Genomic DNA, 19,536 nt, shown 5'->3' with positions numbered 1-19,536 from the left:
ATAAAATTTTTTTGCGGGAGTTGCGCACCCAACGCGCCCCAGCACGTATATACGACATCACGCAGGACCCACCACCGCGCAAGCATCTCATACCGTAATGCGTGTGTCGCAAATGCACGGGAGCAGGAGTCGCGGACTGGTCGCATACCAATCACGCACATCACGTAATATTATATGTATATGTAACTCTGGCGAACGCCACTCTATCACAAGGATGATGTCATCAGTGATGTCATGAGTGATGCCACTGACCATGTCATGAGTGATGTAATATGTGACGTCATCAGCAGTGGATTGCGGGCGCGCGAGTTATAGTTATCTGAACTAACTCTTACGGGGGAATTTCAATGGTTTTTTACGAGTGAAATGTCCAGCTAACTATAACATGTGTGAAACCTATGGTTTTTTAAGTGAATATATATATATATATATATATATATATATATATATCAGCAGAGCACTCTCCTCTCTCGTGTCTGACCAGCTGAGCAGAAGGGAGCACGGACCACGGATTCTTTTCAAATATCGGTTTATTTACACAACCAAAACAAACCAGGCAGCCATAACGCGTTTCATCCCTCCTGGGGGACTTGATCACATGACGCAGTTTAACCAATGACATGCGGTATTTAAAGGAAAAATACATTTAACATCACGTCATCCGATTGGGCAGTATTTTAGCAGTGGTTTTCTATGTATATTTCATTTCCTGTGACTTGTTAATCAACAAAAATGTGTAGTATAACGTTGTTGTTTAGACTGTTACATTAATCTCAGGATAAATCCTGTAATGTTCAACGCAAACTGTTCACAGTATTCATTGAAGAAACTTGGCCCAATTTTTTAACATGGTAATCCAGAAAAAAATAATATTGGATGAAATATAATAAAATAACATGCAATAACAAAAGATAATAATTACGCTCAAGTTGATCAAAATTTGATGAGATAAAATTGTTGTGCCAGTGCAGCATATTGTTTCTCCAGTATTAGAGCCATCATTTAGTGGGATTTCCCTTATGTGCATAAATATCAAAATAAATATATTTGAGTAACACGAATCACAATTGAGATAGTAAGAAAAAGTTAAAAATATATATAAACTGTGCATAAATATAGCTTGTAAAAGACACATATAAATACACAATAAATATCAATCCTTAAATATTAAATATTAAATATTAAAAATATCATAATATTTTAAAACCATCAATTGATCATAATCTCGTGTATTCAATGTTGAATCACATGTAGTCTCACCAATCCGTGGACTGATAGCTAAATGAGTTACAATAAGTTAATTTAAATTAACTGGCCCAACAACTCAATATGAGCGTACATTTTAATTTGTAAGTTTGTTGAACCACTGTTGAAGCCCACCTACTAGATGACATGTAATAGTGCAAGACTTGATACCCATAGTGTTGAGATCTATTTTTTCTTTTTTGCTTTTTTTTACTTAAAAACATATACTTAAAATAAGATATAAGTACATATAAAAAAACTTTTATATTTGATTGAGTGCTAAAAAATACCTAAAAACACCGTGATAAAAACTAATGTGATTGAGAGAAAAGGAGAGGTAGATTTTACAAAAGGAGGCAGCAATAAGCCTTTCACTTATGACTTTGATTGAACATAAAATATGTCTTTGCCACAATACCCTGATGGTTGTGACTGTTAATAAAAGAATGTGTCTTAGAGTGATATTAAAAATCTAAGCAACTGTAGTTGGATAGGACGGCAAGAAGGCTAAAATATTCAGGAAATGTATAAATAGTGGATAGAAGACCTAATTAAAGACTCGCATGTAATTCTTCCGAGCTATTGAGTCCATTTGGATGTTTGCTATCCAAATTTAAGATGTAGTGCATTTCCAATAATCTCAGAGATTTTTCCCTGTCACCCCCTCTTTTGTTTCTAGTTACAGAATCGATGAAAAAATATTTGAGGTCTTTGGGGTTGCCTTCATGCTTTTCATGGAAATGCCGTGCTACCGGGTATGCTTGATCTTTATTCTTAATAGCACGTAAATGTTGAAGTACCCTTTTGTGGCCTGGTAGTATAGTACTACCTATGTACCTTAAATTACAGGGACACTCTAAGACATAAACTACATAATCTGTCTTGCAGTTCAGGGCTTTGGTAATGACTTTGTTTGGACCGCCAAAAGGAGTGGAATAGCTCATTGTGGAAACTCCATGCTGGCAGGCCTTACAGGTCTTACATTTAAAAAAGCCTAATCGTTGGGCCAACCAAGATCCCTTGGCTGAGATTCCGCATGGGTCATTGTCAACAAGAGAATCCCTCATAGAAATCCCTTTACGGTAAGTCAATGATGGTTTTTTTGGTACCATGGTGCCTATGATAGGGTCCTGCTTGACAAAGTGCCAATGTTTGTTGATGATTTTTCTAACTGACATGTGGTGCTGATTGTAGTCCAAGATGAATCTGAAATCATCAACACAATTGTCAAGGACCCTGGGCCGTGTCTTAGTGGCCGGTGTCTTATTATTGTTGGGGAGGTTAACCTTGGTGAGAGCTTTGTCTAGGCATTTTTTATTGTATCCTCTGGCCTTAAATCTATTGATACATTCCTGTTGCACCACTTTCAAAGCTTCTGGATGGCTGCAAATGCGCTTAATGCGTAAGAGCTCACCATAGGGGATGCTCTGTATAAGGTGACTTGGGTGCGCGCTACTTGCATGTAGGATGGTGTTTCCCGCCGTGGCTTTCCTGTGAAGTCTAGTTTCTAATTTGCCTGCTTCAACATACACTTCTACATCTAAAAAAACTATATTGGTCTTGCTAGTGTTGGATGTGAAGTGGAGATTGAGGTCATTACTATTGAGTGATTCAATAAATTCCAAAGCTCCCTCCTCAGTGCCTTGCCAAACCAAAAACAAATCATCAATGAATCTCAGCCAGCATTTGATGTTGCGTTCAAATGTTTCAGAGTGTTTCACCATGAGGACCTGCTCCTCCCACCAGCCCATGTGTAAACATGCATAGCTGGGGGAGAAGCTGGCCCCCATCGCTACGCCTCTCAGTTGTTGGTACATGGTGTTCTGAAACATAAAAATGTTGTTCATGAGACACAGTTCAACCATATTGACAAGCATTTTGTTGTGTTCCTCATATTGTGATCCCTTCTTCGCTAGATAGTATTTCATGGCTCGTAGTCCATCATTGTGTCTAATAGAGGTATACAGTGACGTCACGTCGAGGGTAATTAGGAAGTATTCATTGCTCCATTTAAAGTTCTTAATTTTGGAAAGAAAGTCACCAGTGTCTTTAATATATGACCTTAAATTTTGAACATGATCTTGTAGGAAATAGTCAACATATACAGAAGTGTTTTCAAAGATGCTGTTCCGGGCAGATATTATAGGTCGGCCAGGAGGACTGGTTTTGTCTTTGTGCACTTTCGGTATGAAGTAAAGAATCGGGATTGTTGGATTGGATTTCCACAAGTATTTATATTCGTCTGAAGTTAACAAGCCCTTTTCTCGCCATGCCATCAGGGTAATACGAAAAGAAGTTTGCGTCGCGTTCCAGGCCACTCTGTTGCTGTTTCCATAACACGACTTGTCTTCTAGATGTCTCATGGCTTCTTTAACGTATTCCTCTCTTTTCCAGAGTACCACATTGCCTCCTTTGTCAGCACCACGCACGACTATTTCCTTGTCATTTTTAATTCTTGTTATCAGAGAATGATATTGTAATTCTTGTACATTCTTTTTGCTGCGTCTTGGCCCATTGTGTGTTGTTCTATTTAGGGCTTTTAATTCAGTAATCACTTTTTCCTGAAATATATCAATGGTGTCTTTCAACATCAGAGGATAAAACGAGGAAGGTGGTTTGAAGGGAGTCTCCCTTGTTGTACTTGTCGATGCCAGAGTGTTATTAGAAAAGGTTTCATGAGATTCACCTGCTGGAGTTCCTTCACATGCTAATTCGAAGAGTGTATCAATCAATGATTCAGAATTGGGTATGGTATTGGATTCGCTGTCTGTTATTTGGGTTAGAAACTCCTTGTTGCCTGACGTTGTGTCAGTTGCTACATTCTTTTTCTTCACCTGTGCATGGTATTTTTTCAATTTTAGTTTCCTGACACTTTTATAGATGTCAACTCTGGACTTGGAGTAATTGAACGTACTTTCCGGGCAATAGGAGAGGCCCAAAGCCAGTAATTGTAATTCAGCTTTATTCAGAATCATATCAGTTAAATTGATGATTGTCATATCACTGGAAGCATCAGCAGCACTGGGATTTATTTCTTCCAGTATTTCCTCTGTTGTTTCTTTGGATACTTTTTGTATGATCCTTCTTCTCTGGGCTTTTCTCCTCTCTCTCCGTTTTTTGTTTTTGATTGTTCTTGATTCTCCCCGGTTTGTTGTTTTCTTGGTCTGAGAGATTGCAGCCGTTCCATGCATAAAAAATCAACTTCGTCTGTGAGGGAGTGCCTACGTGATGTACTTGCTTTGGCTGTGTTCGGATTTTCGATTTCTGATCCACTTTCTGCTGCAGAACTTCCCTCAGATGCAGATGTTAAGTCAGTTTGATGATTAACCCTTGCCGCCTCCCTCTTCTTTGTGTCAGTGTTGCCAGCTTTGAGCGAGTCAAACTTTCGGGCGAAGGTGAATATTCGGCCTTGTTCGTAATCGCATCGATCTCGATATATAAGCACAGGTTTCAGGGACGTTATAGTTAGTTGGACATTTCACTCGTACAAAACCAGAGAAATTCGTCTGTTATAGTTAGTTCAGCTAATTATAACTCGCGCCACCGCAATGCACTGCTGATGACATCCCATATTACATCATTCATGATATAGCCAATGACATCACTGATGACATCTCAAATGACATCACTTATGGCATCACTAATGACATCATCCACGTGATAATCTGATGCACCTCCTCATTCCCGAATATAACCTTTGATACACCCACTCTAAAATAAAGACTACCATTTTCAAATCTATAGACACAGCAATACCAGTTACTACATACCCACTCACTGATTTCTAGGTCTAAACACACATCCACTCATTCACCCTCTACAGACACTCACACACCACCACTCATCCATAGAGTTACTCACACACCTAGTCAGTAATGCACAGAATCAATCACACTCCCATTTACTCACCTATACAGTTATACACACATCACCTCACTTATTCATACAGATACTACAACATACTTACTCTCTTATACAATCACTGATACAAGCACACACTCATCCATACAGCCACTGTCTCAGTCACTCACTCTCACTCTCACATATAGTCATTATAGACTCCAACACTCAAATATTCTGCCTTTAACATATGTAGTTACTCACACATGTACCACTGAGACATCCATTCACTCGCCAACACACCCATTAACACACTCACCCACCCATACAGCCCTTTACAGATGCACTCTTAAACCCATACACCCAGTGAATCACCCACTCACACATCTATGCACAGAGTCACACCCCCCCCACCCACACAGACACTCAGGCACCCATAAAGATACGTAGACAACCAATCAATAACCCATATAGACACTCATGTAGCTACTCATCAACCCATGCAGCCGCCTACATACCAACTGACAGACTGATACTGATACTCAGGACACAAGAGAATCTCATCGCCCCACCAGCAGTGCGCCAAGAGGCGCGTTTGCAGAGTGGTGTAAAAAGGGGCATGGCCTAGGACCACCTCTCTGCAATCTAGCTGTGTGGCGCTTACTGGAGGTACCTGGTGGGCTAGTTAGCCCCAGGGACCTTCAGTATTCAAGGAGAATTAATTCCTCAACTTAGAACACGCCAGGGGGCACATTTGCAGAGTCATGCAGGGAGGGGACGGGGCCTCAGGCGAGTTGCAAGTTTCTTTTTTTTAAATTTGCTACTTTATGGGAGGTGAGCCCCCTTTCCTGGGCCACTTTTGGCCCCCGGGGACCCAATACCCCATGGCCTGGAAACCTTTTTTTGTTAATTTTGGGGAGGGGGCAGCGTGATCCCTTCCTCAGGAGGCCAATTATGGCCCCAGGGACCCCATCCCCGGGGCCGTCCTTTCCATTTTTTACATTCTGGATGGACACTCTGCTTAACATGCCCTTCGTACCCTGGGTAATAGACACTGGTGCCTTAAATGTAAGTTACTACTTGCCAATTGGGGGTAGCTAATTCAATGTATACTTTGTAATTGGGTAAAACACTGAGGTTTGGTTAGCAGGCCTCCGTGCACTCTTAGGGTCGAAAAACCAGCAGCCTCAGTCAAAAAGGTGGCGGTGAACATGCAAAAAGAGAATTTTCCTTACCAGGGGCAAATATCACCCAATTTTGTCCAGCAAGCCTGGGATGCTCTCTCCCATTTTTGCAGAAAATTGCCCAAACTGCTGCATTGATGATGCCAGATGTGCTTATATGCGAGATGTCAAGGGTAATGGTAGGACTGCCTAGTTCTCCGACATGTGTATAAAAAATGCTGTAGTGGAAGATTAAAACCTCGCATTACATCTCAATTAAAACAAAAATTAATTGAAACTTTCAATGTACACGTTAACCAATCACCGTATATCAGCGTCAATAATATACTTGTAATTAATTCATCAATATTAACAAATTAAGAAACTATATTAATAAAAGTGATGGATTCTTAGAACTGCAATTTCTTTTTACAATCTGGATAACAAAAACAATCAAATGTACATTGTTCAGTTGTCATAATGCTAAGATGATATAGCTCTCAACTCAATTCAATTGGTAGGATCGCGTCTTAACACAAAAACAATTGGATGAATGTAGGAAGCTGGCTTTCTATATAGTGCACTAAAATGACGTACATTGTGCAGAGAGCCCAGGGAAACCCAGATTGGTATGCAGAGGCAGAAGTAGATCACACTAATGCTCTATTTGTGGTAGTGTGGGCAAGCAGTTAGGCTTATCAGAGTGAAGTGCTAAGCATTTGTTATACTCACAAAGGCAATAAATGAGACGTGCACACAAGAATAAATCCAAGATCAATTTTCAAAAATATCATTGATTTTCTTTATTTTTTAAGACCAAGAACTTCATTCACAGATAACCACTTTTTTAGTTATTAATTTTCTAAGTTCGTAAAGTAGCTCACTGTTGTTCGCATTTACGCACAATGAAAGACTATGAAGAAAACACAAAAATGCATATAAACTCATACAGTCGGTTCTAGGGTTTCACGTTTCAGATTTAGGTAGCAGCAGGCCAAGGTCCAATGTTCGGCCAGCAGAGCTTTAGCAGCATCCTGGATTTGGCCGAGAGTAGGGTGCTGAAGTTGCTTTTAGTTAGTGTACTATGAAGAAGAGGGCCAGCTCAAAACAGGCTGCACAAGAAGACCTACAGGTAAGGGGGGACCCAAACAAGGGCTCAGGTCTCAGGACTACAGTTGTACAGCAGATAGGTCAGCTGAGCTCTGTGCATCAAGATGATCTTCACAGTCAGGGGAAAGCAGCTTGCATGGTCGATTTCCTCACTGCTGGGCTACTTACACTGTAGGACTCAGTTGTCTTGATGTCCCTCTCTGGGTGATTGCTTTCTTGGCAGTTGGAGTGGACTCTGCTTTGGTTGCAGATGGTCTGGTACCTTGGGTTTAACTCTGACACAGCTCTGGGAGGTTCTGGTGTCCTCTCACTTGGTGGGGACAGACCTCACCATCAGGAGCATATGTACCACTTCTGGTTCAGTTGCTGCGTCAGCGTTGCCGGGGAACAGCAAGTCAATAAACCGGACTTTGAGGGATCAGTGCCTGCAGACTGCAGGGTTGTAGCTCCTCTACTCCACTGAATTTCTCTGGTGATTGGAGGCCTCACAGAAGCAGGATGAGGTGGCACACCACGATGATCGAGTCCTTGGAAACAGCAGGCAGGGTTTTGCGCCTAAATTCTGCAGCAGGTACTCAGTTCTCGGGTCAGCAGCTCTTCTTTGTCTCTTTCCTTTTTTAGGGCCATCAAATCTAATGTTCAGGGTCCTGGGGTGACACCTAAATACTAAATTTCGGGGTTGTCTTACAAACGAAAAGGATCGAGGCACACAAGTCTTGCACCAGTCCACACAGAGTAAGAAATGCAATGCCCAGTGGTGCGACCCTTCTACACCTCTAAAAAGGAATTGCTTCCCGAAATAAACATTAGCATCCGTGGCTCAGCACTCAAACTTCACACTATAAGTTCTCAGTCCATGAAGCACAATTCAGTATAATGAATCATGATTATCTCAATAAACAGATGTGAATGTGGTTTCTTCCTTCAAAAAGTCTTTATTCATCATCGTTTCTTTAAAATCACAGCATACGAGCAGTAGACAGTAGCCAATGCGTTTGTCCACCTGGGATGTCTTCAGGGATACGAAATACATACAAAACAGACACTTATTTACAGTGTATTTACAGACATTAAAAACTAGATCTATTTACAATATACATCGGACCAGACACTTCATAATATATCTATCAACTATCTAGACGGTACTTGTTCTTTTTATTCCACATTTGTTCATTAGATAACTTTATCTAAGATTATGTATCAGTAACCTGTACAGACTGTACACCTATTTACACAGGGAGAGACGAAAAAACATATATAATAAATCAAATAGATTAATGGAGAATGGAGTGTTGAACCACTGCTGTTAATGACTACATTTAGGGGTGTTTACAGGGGAGACATGTAGTAGCCAATGGGCTACCTAACGTTAGGGTGTCTACAACCTCTATTTTAGCACTTCGTTTGGGGAGACTACACAACTCTGACCCTAATTAGCTAATTTCCTTCTCAAACAATATGGAGGCAAGTACAAAGTGGGGTCCGTATCACCTGCCTCACCTTTAGGGTGATGCTGGCTGAATATGAGCCCACTTCCAAATCTTAGTAAGTTTCCTGCCTGTCATCCCACCAAATGTGGAGCAGGAGTGGAGGGTTGGCATCCTCCAATATCTAGAGATGCCTGGGTTGCATTTCAAAGCCGTCTTTGTCTTTATAATGTCCTGCCTTGAAATCCCATTCTGGCCTGGAAGAGGTGTAAAGCACCTCTACCTAGAGTAGGCTTTCTTCTTGGCATCGGATAGTGCAGGCTCTTACCCCATGGGGTCAGAAAGATGTCTGGTGGTGACAGACTGGCTTAAACTAGTCCGAGTCCACACTAGTCTTTGGTAGGTTGTCAGGGAAAACCTCTAAGGTGTGCATTTATTAATAAATCCAATACTGGCATCAGTGTGGATTTATTAAGAGGAGATGTTTGGTACCAAACTTCCCTGGGTTCAGTGAAGCCATAAAGATCCCAGTGAACCTGTAATGATGGGTGCCCGGCCCATGTACCCTCTTGGCTTCCTTGTGCACTTACAATATCTAAGAATGGACTTAGATATTGTAGAGCTGTATCTACTCATGCAGATATCACCACACATGTTGACTCTTTAGTTTTCTCTGCACCAAGACACGTAGCCTGCAATGACAGTTTGCATGGTCTTGGTGAAGGGTCTTTGTGCTGCAAACCTACAGGACCCTCTTCAATCCCAATGCTTAGGTACCAGGGGTACGATTTACTAAGGACTTACAGGGTTTGCTGAAATTGTGCCAATCAGGGTACAGTTTTCAGAAAGAGATCTGGCACTGGGGACCTGGTTAGCAGTGACCCAGTGCACTTTCATCTTGTTCCAGGCAAAAAGTGGGGGCTAACTATGTCAAAAGAGGTACTTTCTTAAGATGTACACACCTTCATTTATCAGAATCCCCTATATCTGAGAGGGCCATTCCTTGGCACTGTTGGCTATATGAGGAAATAAATGTTTTCTTTTTTATGGTCCATCACACATATACTTAGAGTATCATGATTATATTGCGCCAACCCAATTATAATTCAAGATTTCTCAAAGAAACAGTACTCGAAGAAGCATGGTGAAAGGAGGTACACAAATACGGCCTAGGTGCTTAGGATTTGTGCACCATCATACTTCTCTTAAGTAATCAGATTAAAATTATGTCAGATTCCTATTGAATTTAACATTTTGTCCATCATATACAGCTCCTTGTTAACTGTATCAAATGTATGTCTATATCATAGTTCAAGGGCTTGCAACTTTTGTGTTATATCCCCACCTCTTTTGTCCATACATATTCTTGCTCATACAGTTCAATTAGGGTCTGATGTGGGGTATCCCAATTTTCTAAAAACCAAAGGTGCTGTCAAAATGTTGCAGGTTATATGCCATCTGTGTTGGCAAATGTGTTTCCTAACATGTTATGAGGTAATTCCTAAATGTGCCCTGGGCCCCAAGACATGCATAGGAATGTGCATGGTCCTATGTCAAGATGGAGAATCTTCACTAGAGGAATCTCTCAGAAGGTGCCTATGTCACGATTGCAAAGAGGCAGCATCCATCTTAGAGGTTTCTGATAGGAGTAGGTGTTAAACTCCATTCCGCCGGCAGAGTTCTCAGTGATTTGCCCACTCCGTGCTATGCCAAAACTCTGCAACTGCCGCGTAACAGAGTTTACCTCCTACCCATATTTTGGATGACACTATTTGCACAGTTTACTAGCTTTAAGGTTAGCCCACCCCACTTAACTCCCGTGACTGTCACTTGGAGACTCAGAGGACCCGCCTATCTCTCCACACAGTCATTTGGCTCTCCAGAAGTTCCACCCCTCTCAACGTTCTGTCACCCTTCTTCTCCCTGTCGCAGACCAAAGGTTTGCATCACTGCAGTAATAGGCTAATTTTCTTCTTCCCATCATTCCCCCACGCCCATTTCACAATTTAATGTAGCAAAGTAGAGATGATACTGTGGGGATCAATGTTAAATTGCAACGTCTAGTGACAAAACTGTCTCATTATGCACTATTGATGCAGCGTGGAATGTCAAATTCCCCCTTTGTCACAGACCAAATATCGCAATAACACATTCACTCAAATACATTCATTGGTGGGGCCCATAACACCAACACCCACACTTCAGAGGGATAAGTTTCCAAACGCTGACATGAAAGGAATATCTTTTCACCTAAACCCTACTGTGCATTAAATACTTTTATTAACTTCAAATCTCGTGATATTCCCCTCATTGGCCATGAATCAGTTAGTTGTTTTTATAGTTTGGTAATTCAATTCATTTATTTATACTCTTCTCTTAATCAAATTTCTTCAAATAATCGACACAACACGTTTGTCTATTAATCAAAGCATCGTTTATCTAATTAAATTGCACATTTTTAGAAAATCGTCCAAACCGCAGAACATCATATTTACTTAATCTGGCTATTAGTCGTCCTCTAAGTCAGTCAAGTCGTGGAAAATCTTTAAATTCATCAAAGTCAGGCCGCAATTCAGTCTCTCAAGGATTCAGGATAACAGCTGTCCAGCAGTGTCACCGTCCTCTCCGTCAGCATAACGTCAGGAAATTCGCAGCAAGACAAATCGAATGACAGGACCTTTTAGCAAGCAAGCCCCGAACTCACTATTCTACCGTCTTTTATAATGATTTTAATGTCAAAATGTATCAAGAATGAGTTTTAGAAGTCACCGGGGTTGTGCTGCTGCCGGAGGTGCGTCGCTGTGTCTTGAATGTATGGGAGCCCAATGATTACAGCGCGGCTCAGACTCGGTGGGCGGCCCTGGGTAACATGATTGCTAAGAGAGATATAGCGCAGCTTTGGGGCTCCCAGCGGCCTCCCACCGTGTCCGTATGGAAGGAGAATATGGACTGGTGTATGTTTAGGGAGAAGACTGTGTACGTGGCCCGTGGTAAGCCTGGGGCGTGGGGTAGAATCTGGGGGCAATGGAACGCGTATCACGGGGGTATCTGTACGCCCCCCCTAGTGGACACCGATATTGCTTTGTCCCCCTGACCCTTGATGGTTCCTCGCAACTTTTGGAATCACCGAATATGGACATTCATCTCCCGTGAGCCCCCCCCCCCCCAACCTACCAGTACTCCAGCTGCTTGAAGGTCTGAAGTAGAGTCCCCCGGAGGTAGCCTGACCCACATTTCTTTGCCCTTATGCCTCGCCTTTTGTTTTTTTTTTTTGTTTTTTTTTTCAGTTATTGTTTATGTTGAACCTAAGTCTCCTGCTTCCCTAGGACTATCCGGAGCCACTACGGGGCTGGGCCCCAGGAGTCGACTACTGCCTTAATAAATGTATGTTTCTATCTGAACCTAGCGGCCGGCCCTGGTGGTTGTAGGCCCATGTCTGTAACCGATTTATTGTTCAATAAAAAATCTTTAAAAAAAAAAAAAAAAAGAAAAAAAAGAATGAGTTTTAGACAGTCCTGATTGGTGGATTTGGGGTCACTCGGTGAAGTTCTCACATAGTCCGTTAGATTAAGTCATCGCACTTGCTGGTTCCGGTTTTAAAGACAGTTCATTGTTTTGTAGTCCTGGCAACTCTCCCAGTATGACCTTGGTGGGTACATCTCTCCTGGGGTCAGGACAGGGCCATTGTTGCTGGCGGTGGCGCAGGCGCACTTCACCCAAAACCTCGTGGGACAGTAGCAGTCACGTCGTGCGACTCAGTCGGCCATCTTTACGAAGGCCCAAATGGTCAACTTAAGCAAAACAAACACAAAAACATAATTAAAACATTGAAATGGCTAATAAAATGTTTAACCCTCACTAATTCCCCTATGTGTAAGTAGTTATCTAGCATAATAGCAACATTCAAAGCGTTTATATTCACCCAGGGATGTCATCTGGTGCAACTTACAATTACATCACAAAAGCAACATATATCATGCAATATTCTAATTTTCTGCCATCAGTATGCGTACATATATTAGTATACAATTAGTTTAGCCATGCAAAATGCAAATCCCACGTGTAATTCTTTTGTTAATATAATTGGTGTTATCACTTCAAACGGATTAATAATATTACCATTAATTGATTATTCGGATTAATATAAACATGCAGAATGGGGGGGTATACAAAATTGTGTACTACCCGCTCCCGCAATCCCCCCTTTGGTGATTATATCACCACACCAACAAAAATTTTGTATCCCTTTTACGGAATTTCAAAGTGATTTCTTGTTTTTATTCAAATTTCAGTTTCCCCTGTTTCTTCTCTTTTTGCTGATTTATACATACTCTCCTTGATTTCCTCCAATTCTATTTCTTCAAATTCTCTTCCTTGTTTCTTATCTCTTCTCCTTATATTCTCTCTTCATAATTGTTTCTGATTTTTATCCTTTTTATGACAAATACACCCTAATCTAATTATTAATACTATGAAAATCACACATGTTAATGGAAATAATATCTTACCTAAAAACGTACTACCTAGTTTTACTACAAAATCTTTAATAGCTGATAATTTCTTTCCAATCTTTTCCCAAACACCTTCAACCTCCAGTGGTGCAATTTCGTCATGCAATTCTGTAATATTTTTAATACAAATTTTCAAATCTTTACTTTCGTCAGGAATGTAAGTACAACAGTGTTGAACTTTCAGCATTCCACAGACTCCACCCTCTTTTGCCAATAATATATCAAGGGCAAGTCGATTTTGCATTACCATAGCGCGCATGGCAGTCATTTCAGTATTTACCAATAAAAATCCTCCAGCGGTGCTTGTTGACAAGCGATCCACTACTGTTGAAAGTCTTCTAATTTTGTTTGTATTCAGAGATATTCCCACTGCTGGTATCAATGCTCCAAAAATGTCACCCACAATTTCTGTCCAAGATTCTCCCTTACTACGTGCTAAATAACTACCTAAACTATGTACACCATCTTCTCCTCTATCCACATGAAAAATCTTTGGAAAAACCAGGCCTACATAACATGTGCCATACCAATGGTCTGGCAAACGATAATATGCCCTGTTCCCACAAATGAAATATAATCCAGGAAAAACTGGATCTTTCCCACCTTTAAATCCCCATCCACCCATGATTTGGTATGTATTATGGCACTCGCTATTCCCTACAAAATAATTATCATATGCTGTTTGATTCCTTCTAATACACAATTTACTTTTCTGAGGCCAATCTAAAGGCATAGTTGGACTAACTTCACCTTTCAGATGTTTCTCCATTTGTACATCCCAGACTGTCTTCTCCACTTTTCCTTCAGAAGCCTTTCTTTGCATTTTCAATCTCCTTTCTTCAACCATATCTAAAAATGTCTTTTCCTCTTTCTTTAAACTGCAAGTCAAAATATTTCTAAATATGTATTCTAATGTTAGTTCTTTAGTCTCTACGAAAAAATCACCTAATACCTTTGCAGGTTTTACCTTGTTTGATAAAATAAACTAGCTAATACACTACATGTTATTCCATAAGTTACTGGAAGGTGGTGATAAGTCACTCCCTCTGATACAGAGGCAGGTAACTGCATGCAGACATAGCAGTCCCTTACGTCCATTGTCTTTACATATTCATACAATAGTTTTGAAAACACATTATTAGAAAAATCAGTTATAGACCTGTCTTTCTGTAAATAATTTTTATCTATTCTAGTCGGAACTACCTTTTGAATCTTCCCTATATTAGTTATGTTTTCACTATGTCCTTCTAATGTATCCATAGTAACTTTAAATGAGATCAATAGAGCAGGTATATTCCATAGAAGCATTAATAATCCTGTACAACAACAACACATTTTACACCATCTCCTCAAAAATGTACATCTACCTTTACTACTATCTACATTTGCCATCTTTGCTAAAATGGACCGTGTCTTTTGACTTAGTCTCTTCTACTTCACAACTAGTTTTTCTAACCCAAGGCTCTAAGCATCTACTTGGTTCTACCAGTTTTTGTCTTTTTCAGGATTTTATTGTCTTCCCATCAATAGTTTTCTTGTCTCATTCAGTTTGGCATTTCATCATTTTTCACTTTTCCTTCATTTTCAGTATACAGAATGTCATGAACATCCACTTCTTCTCCAATATCGGACAAGATAACTCTCAGGATTTCCGATTCTTCGTCTTCCTCAACCACTTCCGGTACAACCACCTCTGGATTTCCTTGGCTATCCACCTCTTCTTTTACTTCAGGCAGGGCCACATACGTCCATTCTGGTGATTTATACTTCTGATTAGGTTTCCTTGTTCTTTTGCTTTCTTTAACTACAATTGTTTCTTCTTCTTTTGATTTCTCCTGACTCGTCACTTCATTCACCTGTTCAGCCCTTGGTGAATTTACTTGGGTCAGTCGATATCTCAATCTTTTTATTTTATTCGGCCAAACGTCGTCTTTTGCAGTTCTTTTCAATTTACTCCCTTTATCGTTCTTTTCAGTTCTCCAAGCTCTCTTTCTTAGAACTCGACCTTCAGGTATCTCATCTTCGCTTTCCTCTGACTCCGTTTCAACTTGCTTTTTACTCTCAACAGTTTCTTTTTCCACCACTTCTTTTGTTTTCCCTACTTCTGTCCCTCCTCGAATCTCTGACACGCAATCTTCCTGCTGACTACTTGTCCCTGCTTCTAACTGAATGTTGGAGTTCCCTACACCTCCTCGGGGGTCTTCCGCAATAATCTTTTCCTCTCTCTCTGTGTCTGGCACCTGTCCATCTAAATGTGTTTTTTCAGGTGGAATTTCTCTTAATCTTTCATCTGGCACTTCCTTCTCATGAATCTCTTTTATCGTCTCTTCACTGTCCTTTTCTTTGTTCTTTCCTTGTTCTTTACTGGAAGATTGTGCTCTTTGTTCTGTCTCTGAGTCTGAACTGGTATCAGAAATCTGTAACCTTCTCCTCAGGGAATTACTTCTGGGGACAAAAGTTAAACTCAGTTCTGTTTCCCCCCTTTCAGGGTTTTCTTTGTCTTTTGACTCTCCGTCATCTGACTCACTGCTGGATTCTGATTCATTAAAATACTCCTTTTCTGTGCTGTCTACTGTATTTGGAATTCTCAAAGTATGGCTTGCATGGATCCAGTTCTTCAATCCAGCACACTTCACAGCTGTTGTGGTGGTCAAGATGACTTGTCTTGGTTTTCCCCACCTGGGAACCAAACAGTTTCTTCTTCTGTGGACTTTTATCCTTACCCAGTCCCCTGGGCTTAGATCATGAGCTGGCTTCTTTTCAAGGGTGGTGGCATCCGCTCCAACCTGATGAAACACAGAATGAACTGCGTCAGCAAGGCTTTTACAGTATTCCAACACCATGTCATCAGTTATAGTCATCAGCTTGTTGACTGGTATAAACACGTGGCGCATGGCTCGTCCCATGATGATTTCATGAGGACTTAACCCAGTAGTTCTGTCTGGAACTGATCTAATAGTCATGAGTACTAGAGGCAAGACATCAGGCCATTTCATACCTGTGGCTAAACACATTTTCCCTATCCTGTTTTTGATAGTACCAGTCATCTGTTCCACCACACCAGATGCCTCTGGTCGGTAGGCACAATGTCGTTTTTGTTGTACTTTCAATGCTTCACAAATCAGTTTAATGACCTCATTATGAAAATGTCCTCCTCAGTCTGATTCAATTGTCACTAGGAACCCCAATCTAGGGATAAATTGCCTCAAAAGTAATTTTGCCACTGTCACCCCATCATTTCTTCTTGTTGGAAATGCCTCTACCCATCTGGAAAATAGACAGACCATAGCCAAGACATATCTCAACCTGTTACAGGGAGGCATTTCAATGAAATTCACTTGCATTCTGGTAAAAGGCCCTCCTTCTCGACCTATTGTTCCTAGACTCACTACTGTCTTTCTTCCTGGATTGTATTGCTGACATATTAGGCATCTCTGACAAAGACTTTCTGCTACAAGTCTGAACTTTGCATTATACCAGGTTTGTTTAAAGGACCTGATCATAGCGTCTCTCCCTATGTGTCCCTGTCCATGATACATCCGTGCCATGGCAGACATCATGCTATCAGGCATGACTGGTCTTCCATCTCGATAAACCCACACATGATCTTTCTCTCTTGGTGCACATCCTGCTTTTACCCACTGCATTATTTCCTCCTCTCCTGCTTCTTCCTGCAATTTTCTTAATTCTTCCCATGTTCCCACAGTGTTAGTGATCATCAAAGAGCAAGAAATCACCTCTTTTTCCTTAGCCCGATTAATTGAATTCTGATTTTGTGCACAGTATTGTCCCATGTCATTCGCAAATTTATTTCCAGTGGCGATATAATCACCACTGCGACTATGGGCAGCACACTTTACAACAGCCAATTGCCTAGGCAGCTGTATCGCCTCAAGCAACTTTCCAACCACTTCAGCATTCTTAATGGGAGTTCCACTTGAGGTTAAGAATCCTCTCTGCAGCCATATCTGGCCGAAGTCGTGGACAACTCCATAGCCATACTGGCTATCAGTTATCACAGTCACTCTCACACTTTTCCCAATCTTGCATGCTCTCGTCAAAGCAACAAGTTCAGCTACTTGGGCCGATTTTACTCCTTTCAAATAGGATGCTTCCATTACTGCTGCAACCGTGCATACTGCATATGCTGCACTTAACACTCCATCATCTGTCCTCAAACAAGACCCATCAACAAACATAACAAAATCACTTTCTGGTAAAGGTTCATCTTTTATGTCAGGTCGTGGTTTTTTACAGAAATCAAGTACATCCAAACAGTCATGATCTGCTTCATCTCTTACTTCCACATTCTCTGCATCAGGCAACAATGTTGAAGGATTCACATTTAAGCATCTCACAAGACTTACATTTGTTGCACCTAATATTACCTTTTCATACTTAGTCAGCCAACTATGTGTCATATACTGAGTACGACTCCTTGTTAAAAGGATCGCCACTTCATGAGGTACAAACACTTTCACAGGATATCCCATCACAATTCCCTCACTCTGTTCCAAACTCCGACATGTAGCAGCTACTGCTTTCAAACAACCAGGTAGGGCTACAGCTACTGGGTCCAACATTGATGAAAAATATGCAATTGGTCTCCTCAGTTTTCCATGCTTCTGTACTAGAACAGAGAGTGCACATCCATTTCTCTCACTGCAATACAACTCAAATTCTTTTTCATAGTCAGGCATACCTAATGCAGGTGCCTCACACAACCCATCTCTCAATCTTTTGAATGCTGCCAATTCCTCTTTGTTCAAATCAATGGGATCTTTCACATCACTTCTTGTCAGTCGTACCAAAGGTTTTGCAATCAACGAAAAATTGCTGATCCATTGACGACAATATCCAACCATTGCCAGAAACATTCTCACATCTCTTTGGGTCATAGGTGGACTCATTCTCGTTATGATACTGATTCTGCCTATTGTTATTCTTCTCAGTCCTTTTTCAATGTTATGTCCTAAATATTGTACTTCCTTTTTATAAAATTGCAACTTCGATGGTGACACTTTTAGTCCTCCATCTGACAAATGATTCAGCAAGGCTATTGTGTCTACCTCACAAGCTTCACGGGTTTTCGATGCCACAAGTAGGTCATCGATGTATTGAACTAACACTGAATTTTTGGGCATTTCTAGATTTTCCAAGGACTTCTTCAATAGCTGACTAAATATTGAGGGGCTTTCTGTATACCCCTGTGGAATTCGGCACCAAGCCAAAATACGCTCATCCAAACTAAATGCAAAAATTTGCTGACTGTCATGGTGCAATGGGATGGAAAAGAAAGCATGGCATAGATCAATCACTGTATACCATTCTGCGTCATGGGGAATCTGATATAAAATCTCAGATGGATTCGGTACAATGGGACAGCATGACACAACAATTTTGTTTATCTTTCTCAGATCTTGTACTATCCTGAACTTCCCACTAGGCTTTTTCAGTCCCATTATTGGTGAATTACATGGACTACTCATTATTTCTCTCAAAATACCTTGTTTCATCATTTTTTCAATCACAGGAGTAACTCCTTCGATTATTTCAGGTGTAAATTTATATTGAGAGACATTTGGATAACTTACTCCTTCTTTTACTGTTATTTTTAGTGGAGCTACATTTCTCATTAATCCTACGTCTTCTCCGGTGAAATCCCAAACTTCTGCTTTAACAGATTGTTTTAATTCTTTAGGTAATTTGTCAGGGTTAAATACAGGATAGGTTTCAGTAACCTCCTTCTCCCTGTTTGCCATTGTCATTTTATACAGCACATCATCATCTAGTGTTTCAAATGCTATTCCATCTGGGGTACAAAATATAGTGCAGTTCATCTTGCACAACAAATCTCTAACTAACAAGTTCACAGGACTGGTGTCGCACACGACAAAGCGGTGCATTTCAGAAAATTTCTCTATGCTAACTTTCACTGGATCTGTAAGGTAAGTTTTAATCTGCCTGCTGGATACACCAACTACTTGGATCGTTTCATCCGAGAGAGGAAGATTCTTAACATCAGCTGATCTGACAGTTGATCGAGTAGCACCAGTATCAACTAGGAAAGTAATATTTTCATTATTAACTTTTTCATCTACAAATGGGCCTGTCTGGTCTACTTCTAGAGTTGCGCCAAGTACGCACTCTTCTTCCTCCCTTCGGCACCGTCAATAACCCTCTTCTGAATCACTTTCATCGTGTTGCAGCCAATACTGCAAAGCAGCGCTAGCGTGCGGC

General features: G+C 40.8%; 1 protein-coding gene across 1 annotated transcript in view; it reads left to right on the top strand.

Annotated features, from left to right (window-relative positions):
* Positions 1-19,536, top strand: part of SLC9A3 (solute carrier family 9 member A3) — an 840,704-nt gene that overhangs the window by 117,606 nt on the left and 703,562 nt on the right. The window lies entirely within an intron of this gene.

The sequence above is a fragment of the Triturus cristatus genome, chromosome 5_2 (assembly GCF_964204655.1).
Source record: "Triturus cristatus chromosome 5_2, aTriCri1.1, whole genome shotgun sequence".
Classification (NCBI taxonomy): domain Eukaryota; kingdom Metazoa; phylum Chordata; class Amphibia; order Caudata; family Salamandridae; genus Triturus; species Triturus cristatus.
Note: the sequence above shows the minus strand (reverse complement) of the source record. Positions and strands in the feature narration are given on the sequence as shown.